A 10,000-nucleotide genomic window follows, 5' to 3' on the forward strand; every position below is an offset into this window, starting at 1 on the left:
AACTAAATGCAGGAATCTGCGCTGCCGGGTCCGCGGCTCGCGTGTGCGCACTGTTACGGTGTCACCGGGGCAGCGGAGTGTTGTCATTCTCTGTATATTTATTTGGAGGAATTAGAGGAAACAAGGGTCTGTTTATCAGGAATCACATGGTGTGATCTGGGTGCGATATTAGCGATTATACCAGGGAAATATATCACTGAGAGACAGGGGCTCCGATAGGGCCAGGTCCCTGTCATGTGCATGGTGTGGAAGCAGGACGCCAGCGCAAGCGGGGCGGCCATTGCCAGGCAGGTTTCCGGGGGAACTCGCTATCGGTTAATAACATGATGTGTATAGGCTACAGCAGAATAACGCCATTTTCGGATGTGGCGGAAGCTGCGGGGGCCAATCTCCGCAGTGCATCACATTCTGGATATTGGCAAATCTGGTATCATCGCATCCCGCATAGATACCTATAGGCGACTGTGGCTGCAGTCGGGAATACGGGGTTCACAGCAGATATCGGAGATAGCTACTTTGGTCCCTAAGTCATACATTCGGGGACACTTTACCTCCAAAAACGCGTGTTTAGTCGTAAAAATGTAATGACTAGCTGTACTACCCATTCTTCGCACGGGAGTTTCTGATTTCATGGTTGTACATATAAGTGAGTGTTAGTAATTTGGTAAATATAAAGAGATGTAAATTTGAGACGTGTTAATGTAAGTAAATATGAATCCATGGTTCTTGGCGTTACCCGGGGAGCGTCCGTAGCAGATACGGTAAAAAGTGACAGGACCATTTTTGTAGCTTATTAAATTCTACGCACTGGAGGTGCAATCCAAATTTTGATCCGATTGTCCGTTTGGGCGTTATCGTTCACGCAACGCAAGCCAGGCATCGGTAATGACGTCATTATGTCAACCCCCTGTTCATCTCCTTAGGGGAGGCTTATTAAAATTCTAATTACGTAGTTTTCCTATTTCCCACCTGGAGTATACCTGTGTTACATTTCATCTTCCTAACATATCGGGAAGTGAGAGAATTAGTGATGAGTCAGTGATGACTGAGTGAGTGAGTCAGTGAGTGAGTCAGTCAGTGAGGGCTTTCACATTTATATAGATAGATAGATAATGGAAGAGAGGGTGTTAATAATATGAGACAAGGGAGTGTGATACATTGCCCAGCCACTTCTGTCACATACGCTTCCTCACTATACTCATGTGACTCCCGCCGATGATGCCACCAGTGCTCTGCACAAAGAGCCTACTGCCCATGAAGAAGCAATGTGAGCTGTTTAGTACAATTCGCTACATGACCTCCTCTGGAAAAGTGATCAGCACTAACCACCTATGGAAAGCTCTCCAACCAGCCCCAACATAAAACTAATAGCACCCGCATCTAATAATTGGGCCTACTTCCTCATCATCCAATCCCACTTTAAGTCGATAGCACTCGTTTTTCCCCACCAACCAGCCGCACCATTCTCTGATAGACCCTCCGTAAACTGTGGTTGCACTGTGGCTGCAGCAAGAGAAACAGATCATGATGTTATGACTATGTATGGAGTCCTTGTCATATCTACTGTATCACATGGTGGTCACTGGGATGCTCTCTGTATTGTATGACAGTTATTGTAATGCTCTCTGTATAATATGGTAGATACAGGGACGTTCTCTGTATTATATGGCAGTCACTATGTTGGTCTCTGTATTATATGGAGGTCGCTGTTGCTTTTTGTATTTGATGACTGTCACTGGGATACTTTATGTTTTGTATGGGGGCTACTGAAATGCTATGTGTATTGTATGGAAAACATAGTTATGCTAAGTGTATTGTACGGTGGTAACTGAGATGCTCTGTCTATTGTATAATGGACACTGGATGCTTTGTATATTGTATAGTGGTCACTGCAGTGTTCTGCTTTCTGTATGACAATCACTGGGATGCTCTTTAATGTATGGCAGTCACTGGGATGCTCTGTGTATTGTATTGTGGTCACTGGGATTCCCTGTGCATTGTGTGGCTGTCACTGGGATGCCTTGTGTATTCTATGGGGGTTATTGGGAGTCTCTCGATATTATATGGCATGCACTGTGATGTTCTCTGTATTATACAGTAAGTCCCTTATTGTAATGCTTTCTGTATTATATGGTAGCCACAGATTGTCACATCCCAGAGCCCAGGAACCCATTATCAGGTCTGATGTCATTACTTAATGTCCATTTGTGCCTCAGCTGGTCACCTGCGGTATTCTTTAGATTTCTAAGTCATTATCTGAATTATTGCTGTCATCTTCCTTCCTCTACTACTCCTCTCTGCTCTGCCACGTCTGCCTTTGTCTACCACACTTCTCTGCTCTTCCACTCCTGATTTCTTCTGCCAATGATCTCTGCTCTGCCACCATCTGCTCTTCTCATATCGTCTTCCACTTCTGTCTTTCTGTATCACTCCTCTCTGCTATGCCACTTCTGTCACTCCTCTCTGCTCTTCCACTTCTGCTTTCCTCTACCACGCCTCTCTGCTCTGCCTCTACTCCCTTCTGCCTCTCCTCTCTGCTCTTCCATGTCTTCCTTCCTCCTCTTCTCTCCTCTCTGCTTTTCCACTTGTCTTCTCTATTGCTTCTCTCTGCTCTTCCACTTCAGTCTTCCTCTACTACTCTATCCTGCTCTTGACATTTTTTCCTTCCTCTAACTATCCTCTCTGATTTTCCAATTCTGCTTTCCTGTACCACTCATCTCTGCTTTTCCACTTCTAATTTGCTCTACCACTTCTCTCTACTCTTCCATTTCAGTCTTCCTCTACTACTTCTCTCTGCACTGACACTTCACCCTTCCTCTACCACTCTTCCTTACTCTTTCACTTCTGCTTTCCTCTACTACTCCTCTCTTCTCCACTTCTGCCTTTCACTACCACACCTCTATTCTTTTCCACTTCGACTTTTCTCTACCACTCCTCTTTGCTCTGACATTTCTCCATTCCTCAACCGCTCCTTTCTGCTTTTTCACTTCTTTCTAACTCTACCTCTCCTCTCTTTCACTTTTGCCTTCCTCTAACACTCCGCTCTTCTCTTTCATCTTTTGACTGTCTTTACTTCTTTCTGCTCTACCAGTTCTCCCTTCTTTAATCACATCTCTCTGGTCTTCCACGTTTGCTATTTCTATACTACTCATCTCTTACAGCTTCTGCTTTTTCCACCACTCCTCTCTGCTCTTCCACTCCTCTCTTCCCCTACCACATATCTTTGCTCTTCCACTTCTGTCTTCCTCTGCCACTGTTTTTTTTTCTTACACTTTCTGTCTCTCTCTAGCACTCCACTCTGCTTTTCCACTTCTGCTTTCCACTACCACTCCTCTCTTTTCTTCCATCTTCTGTTTTTCTCTACAAATCCTCTCTGCTCTTCCACTTCTCCCTTCCTCTACCTCTCCTCTCTTTTTCCCACTTCTGCCTTCCTCTACCACTCCTCTCTTCTCTTCCACTTCTGCTTCCTCTACCACTCTTCTTTTCTCTTCCACCTTCTGTCTTCCTCTACTACTCCACTTCTCCCTTCCACTAACACATTTCTCTGCTCTTCTACTTCTGTCCTCATCTACTACTACTCTCTGCTCTTCCACTACTGTCCTCATCTACTACTAATCTCTGCTCTTCCACATCTGCCTTCCTCTGCCACTCATCTCTTCTCTTCCACCTTTGTCTTTCTTTACCACTCCTCTTTGATCTTCCATTTCTGCCTTCCTCTATCTCTCCTCTCTGCGCTTCCACTTCTGCCTTCCTCTACCACTCCTTTCTGCTCTTCCATTTCTCCCTTCCTCTACCTCTCCTCTCTTATTTTCCTCTTCTGTCTTCATCTACCACTCCTCTCTTCTCTGCCACATCTGCCTACCTCTACCACTCCTCTTTTCTCTTCCATATTTTATCTTCCTCTACTACTACTCCTTTCTGCTCCTCCATTTCCACCTTCCTCTGTTCTTTCCACCTTCTGTCTTTCTTTACCACTCCTCTCTGCTCTTCCATTTCAGCTTTCCTCTAAGTCTCCTCTCTGCACTTCCACTTCTGTCTTTTTCTACCACTCCTCTTTGCTCTTCCACTTCTGCATTCCTCTACCACTCCTCTCTTCTCTTCCACTTTTGTCTTCCCCTACCACTCCTCTTTTCTCTTTCACTTTCTGTCTTTCTCTGCCACTCCTCTCTGCTCTGACATTTCTACCTTCCTCTGCCGCTCTTCTCTGCTCTGACATTTCTCCTTTCCTCCACCACTCCTCTCTGCTTTTCCACTTCTGCTTTCTTGTATCACTTTTCTCTTCTCTTCCACCTTCTGTCTTTCACCTCCTCTTCTCTCTGCTCTTCCACTACTCCCTTCGTTACCACATCTTCTGCTCTTCTTCTTCTGCCTTCTTCTACTGCTTCTCTTTGCTCATCTACTTTTCCCTTCCTCTTCCTCGCCTATCTTTTTTCCATGTCTGCCTCCCTCTACCATTCCTCTCTTATCTGCCATTTCTCCCTTCCTCTACCTCTCCTCTCTTATTTTCCTCTTCTGTCTTCATCTACCACTCCTCTCTTCTCTGCCACATCTGCCTACCTCTACCACTCCTCTTTTCTCTTCCATATTTTATCTTCCTCTACTACTCCTTTCTGCTCCTCCATTTCCACCTTCCTCTGTTCTTTCCACCTTCTGTCTTTCTTTACCACTCCTCTCTGCTCTTCCATTTCAGCCTTCCTCTACGTCTCCTCTCTGCACTTCCACTTCTGTCTTTTTCTACCACTCCTCTTTGCTCTTCCACTTCTGCATTCCTCTACCACTCCTCTCTTCTCTTCCACTTTTGCCTTCCCCTACCACTCCTCTTTTCTCTTTCACTTTCTGTCTTTCTCTGCCACTCCTCTCTGCTCTGACATTTCTACCTTCCTCTGCCGCTCTTCTCTGCTCTGACATTTCTCCTTTCCTCCACCACTCCTCTCTGCTTTTCCACTTCTGCTTTCATGTATCACTTTTCTCTTCTCTTCCACCTTCTGTCTTTCACCTCCTCTTCTCTCTGCTCTTCCACTACTCCCTTCGTTACCACATCTTCTGCTCTTCTTCTTCTGCCTTCTTCTACTGCTTCTCTCTGCTCATCTACTTTTCCCTTCCTCTTCCTCGCCTATCTTTTTTCCATGTCTGCCTCCCTCTACCATTCATCTCTTATCTGCCATTTCTGCCTTTCTCTACCACTACTCTTTTCTATTCCACCTCATCTTCCATCTTCCTCCCCCCTGCTCGTTCAGGTCTACCTTCTTCTACTACTCCTCTCTACTCTTCCACTTCTGCCTTCTTCTACCACTCCTCTCTTCCACTTCTGCCTTTCTCTACCACTCCTGTCTGCTCTTCAACTTCTGCCTTCCTCTATCACTCATCTCTGTTCTTCCACTTTCTGCCTTCCCCTGCCGCTCATCTTTTCTCTTCCACTTTCTGTCTACTAATTTTCTCTGCTCTGATATTTCTATCACTCTACCTCTTCTGCTTTCCTTCTACTGCCTTTCTCTACCACTCCCCTTTTCTCTTCCACATTCTATCCTCCTCTCCTACTCCTCTCTGCTCTTCCACTTCTCCATTCTGCTACTACAATTCTCTGCTCTTCCACTTCTCCATTCTGCTATTACATTTCTCTGCTCTTCAACTTCTGTTTTCATCTACTACTCCTCCCTGCTCTTCCACTTTTGTCTTTCTCTACCACTCTACTCTGCTCTTCCACTTTCCTCTACTGCTCCTTTCTGCTCTGACATTTCTACATTGTTCTTCCAATCCTCTCTGCTTTTTCACTTCTGCTTTCCTGTACCTCTCCTCTCTTGTCTTCCACTTCTGCCTTTCTCTACCACTCCTCTCTTCTCTTCCAACTTCTGTCTTTCACTACCACTGCTCTCTGCTCTTCCACTTCTCGCTTCCTCTACCGCTCCTCTCTGTTCTTCCACTTAAACTTTCTTCTACATCTTTTCTCTTTTATTTCACCTCAGTCTTCCTCTCCCATTCCTCTCTGCTCTTCCACTTCTGCTTTCCTCTACTACTCCTCTTTGCTCTGCCACTTCCGCCTTCCTCTACCACTCCTCTCTTCTCTTCTACTTTTGTCTTTCACTACCACTTTTTTCTGCTCTTCCACTTCTACTCTCCACTGCCACTCTTCTCTTTCACCTTTTGCTGATAAATATGCAGTACAGTGTAACGTGACAAATGTGCTCATTATAAATATATAGAATCTGCAAATTGCTGCATGTTTACCATTTGCCTGTTGCCCAGTTTTCAGAAATATTCTACACTGTCTTTATTATTATTTTATTTTACTTCTTTTAAGTAAAATATGTTCTTCATCCTTTTCTGATACTAATTTATTTTTCTTCTACAGGGCTTCCTTTGAAGACGTCTTCCATCCTCCAAATCTTCACATGAACAGGATGACCCTTACCAAGAATTTCTAGATTGGCTCCCAGCCTTTTATGAAAACTTACTATAGGAGTCCAACAGAGGAGAAACACTACAAATGAATAAATTTGTTCTTATTACCTTTAAAGTGGTATATGACTTTAACACTGCCTTTTTTTGAGTTATCTGAAGACCATGGACTATAGTATAGACAAGGTTTTTCATGCTTGGAGTTATGAAAGAAAATCTTCCCTCTATTCTCTTTAAAATGTGTCCACAACATCCTCTTACTCTTGGGATATTACCTGGGCTTACTGTATAATTTATTTTCTGTACAGTGAGGAAGTAAGAACTCTTTCCTATTCTTAAAGTTTGTTTAACCACATTGATTCGGTGTATGGTAGCCAGTTACAACCCTCAGTACTCTTTGTCCTGGCTTCAAGTCAACCTGCACATTTTTTGGAAAGGTCTTCCTCGTTACATCATTGCAGAGTTGAGGAAGAAATATCCCAAACACGTGGGAAAAATGCACGTCAGATAGCCTCGTTCATTTTTATTGTCAATTTGTTGATGTCGTTGAATAGCGCCAATGTGAAGCCCAACATGTCTTCGTAGAAGGAAACAGCGTCTTCCGATAGCTGTGAAATGTAGTCCTCAGCTGTAGACATTTGGTGAAACAAACTTTATGGATTGATTAGGTTATTTCCGCTCGGAGGTGCGGAAGGGACTCACAAGACCTCCAGTCCTTATGTGAGGTGGACTGTGGTTGGCTGTAAAGTCAGGGCGGTCAGTTTATTCAACTTGACCCAGATGCAGTATCGGGAGATATGGCTGTGGGATGAAGTCACCGGAGTGAGGCGCCTCAAGGTACGATGTTCTAGGAGCTTCTGCTTATAAGTTTATACACTAATTCATCAAGTGAAATATTAGGTTTACTCAGTCTGAGTCTGTTCAGTATGGGGCTGAATGTCCCAGGAGAACAGGGCCCTCAAAATGAAAAATAAAATGGGACCCTCACTTTAGTAAAAGCCAGCCCAGATTTATAGCACTGAGGTTCATCCGAAAATCCCTGAGCGGTGGGTGTTAACTTAAGAATGTTAAATTTTTTTTTTAAAACACGTATTTTAATATGGGACACTACCAGTCTCATTGCCTAATTCAGAGATGTACCATGAGCAGTGGATAGTCAAAAATATACAAATGACCCAGATGCCTGGATCTCTGTTGAGATACCCACCGATGGCGCAGTATGGCCCTGGGAATTGTGACGCTGGCGCCATGTTGTGTGTGTACGTGATCGCAGTTGTAGGCTCAGACACGTCCTGCATTTTTTATGCCACACACTGTCACCTCCCCCAAATGGTCCCTGACTGTCAGTCACTTTGCGGATAAATCTTCATCGCTAAGGTACCTTGGAGTGTGCGCAGTGCAAACACGACACATGCTCAGTTGGCCGATAATAGCTCAACTCCATAAATATAGGCATTGCGCATAGCTCTGCCCTCAGTCCACAACTAACCAATCAGAGCAGCTTTACGTTGATGACTAGTGACTGAGAAAGCTGCTTCAATTGGTTATTTTTGTATAAACCCACACGGAGTAACAATTACAGACCCTCCAACATGACCCGTCCCACTAGGTACAAAATGCTCTGTTTCTGGACTTCCCTTTTAATGTATGATTTCCATCACCTGTGTTGAACTAGTTAAATGATAAGAAAGCTGATTCTTCACAGGTGATGGCATTAATAAATTAAGAGGGAAGTCCAGAAACAGAGCATTTTGTACCTAGTGGGACGGGTCATGTTGGAGGGTCTGCAATTAGTGTCATCGTATGGATGAGGTTCATTGAAACATTTATCAATGAACATCACGTTTTAAACAAACCTAGGTCTGCCACAATCTGTTAAACTCTTTTGTATTGCATGCATCTTGCAGATCCTTATTCAGTCTCTGTCTGAAATGCTATTTGTGAATTTTCGCAATCCGTGTCTTTTCTTTTTCATCCACAGGGGGCACTGGAGTACTCTTGGGATATGGACGGCTTTAGCAGAACTAGGCACTGAATATTTAAATTTAGTAACTCTCCTCCCCTCCATATTCCCAGAGTACCTCAGTGTTTTTTCTGTGCTCACAGCATGACAAGCACGAGTGCTAGCTCTGCAGCACATATTCTTATTTTATTTTTTATTTTATTTTTTCTATATTTTTTTTTACACATCCCTTCCCCCCTTACCAAAAGGCAAGGGTCCGGGATAGTGGAAGCTGCTACAAGCAGCTGCTGGCGTGTCGGAACTCTCTAAAAGAGCACCCTCACAGCCAAGTGCAGATCATCCTGCAGGAAAGGCTGGACGGAGCTTGCAGAAGAAGCCCAGTCATAGCCCCTCACCACAGGAGTTCAGGTATGCTGGGGGACGGGGCGGTCAGCTCACGCTGCTGCCCCGCTGTGTGGGGAACTTTGCTTGTGTGCGCGCCAGTGCTCCATTCTACCTTCCGCCCGCCGCCGCCGGAGACGCTCACAGCCCCACACGCCACTCACAACGCGGCCGCTCTGGCTCCCGGCACCCGCTCCCCGGTACCCACTCCCCGGTACCTGCTCCCTGATGGAAGACGCGCGTCCCGCCGCTGTACAGAGCGCTCCCCGGCTCCCTGCACCAGATCTCCGGCACCTGGTACCCGGAGCACAGGGGGGGAGTGGGGGACGAGTCTCCTCACAGCAGCGCAGCTGCAAAGGGGAGAGAGTTGTATGTTTGCACAAGATGCTGGGTGGTGGTTTAATTATATAGGCTTTTAAGCCTATATTAACAGGGTTGATTTTTAATGCAGTTAGTGACAGGTTATAGACTTTCAATGTGTGTTATAACCTGACCTGTGATTATTAGTGTAAGCATGGCATGGGGCCATTTTTGACCATGCTTCCTGTTCAATCCTGTTTCTCTTTCAGTTTTGGAAGATCCTGTCCTACAACACTACTCCACCGGATGGCGCAGGGGTGTTAGTGGGAATTTGAGATCAGGTTTCCTATAGTACTGGCCACGTGCACTGCACTTCGGCCATATATATATAGACACACCTTGGTAATTTACTGAGTCGTACAAGTGTCTGTCTTTGTATATTGTATTGTCTGTCTGCATAATGAGTAAGGCACCAGCAAAAGCAAAAAAGCAGTTTCACTGCAATGTCTGTAAGAGTGTGTTACCGGATGGATCTACCACATGTACAGTATGTTTTGTGAATTCAGCTACAAATACAATTTCCACTCCGGTTTCGATTCCGGTTTCCTCCCCGGACCCTCCATGGGCTATGCTAGCAGATGTAATGGCTGGGTTGCAATCAGAATTGGCCGCCGCTCGACACGAGCGGGAAGCGGCAAGATCGGAGTCTCGGGTGAGACCGCCAGAAGTCAAGGAGGAAGTCAACCTTTACAAAGGTCCAAGTCCATTTTGGGTAGAAGAGATAATTTTAATTTGTCTTATGATTTACCAGTTTCTGCTATGTTGCATTCTGACGATTCTATGCCAGACCTCACTGCGCAAGATGAGGGTGAGGAGGGCGGATTAGACCAACAGTCAGATAGTGAAGATTTTGACAGCCCAGGCATTGATAATTTCATCAGGGCGGTGCGTCAGTCTCTG

The 10,000-nt window shown here is 45.1% G+C and overlaps 1 protein-coding gene across 3 annotated transcripts in view; it reads left to right on the forward strand.

Moving 5' to 3' along the window:
- NYAP1 (neuronal tyrosine phosphorylated phosphoinositide-3-kinase adaptor 1) overlaps positions 1-10,000 on the forward strand; it is a 95,772-nt gene that overhangs the window by 1,133 nt on the left and 84,639 nt on the right. For all 3 annotated transcript variants that reach the window (XM_063930112.1, XM_063930110.1, XM_063930111.1), the window contains exon 2: positions 6,350-7,233. The gene's annotated coding sequence lies outside the window, so the exon portion shown is untranslated. The remainder of the gene's footprint in view (positions 1-6,349; positions 7,234-10,000) is intronic.

The sequence above is a fragment of the Pseudophryne corroboree genome, chromosome 6 (assembly GCF_028390025.1).
Source record: "Pseudophryne corroboree isolate aPseCor3 chromosome 6, aPseCor3.hap2, whole genome shotgun sequence".
Lineage (NCBI taxonomy): Eukaryota > Metazoa > Chordata > Amphibia > Anura > Myobatrachidae > Pseudophryne > Pseudophryne corroboree.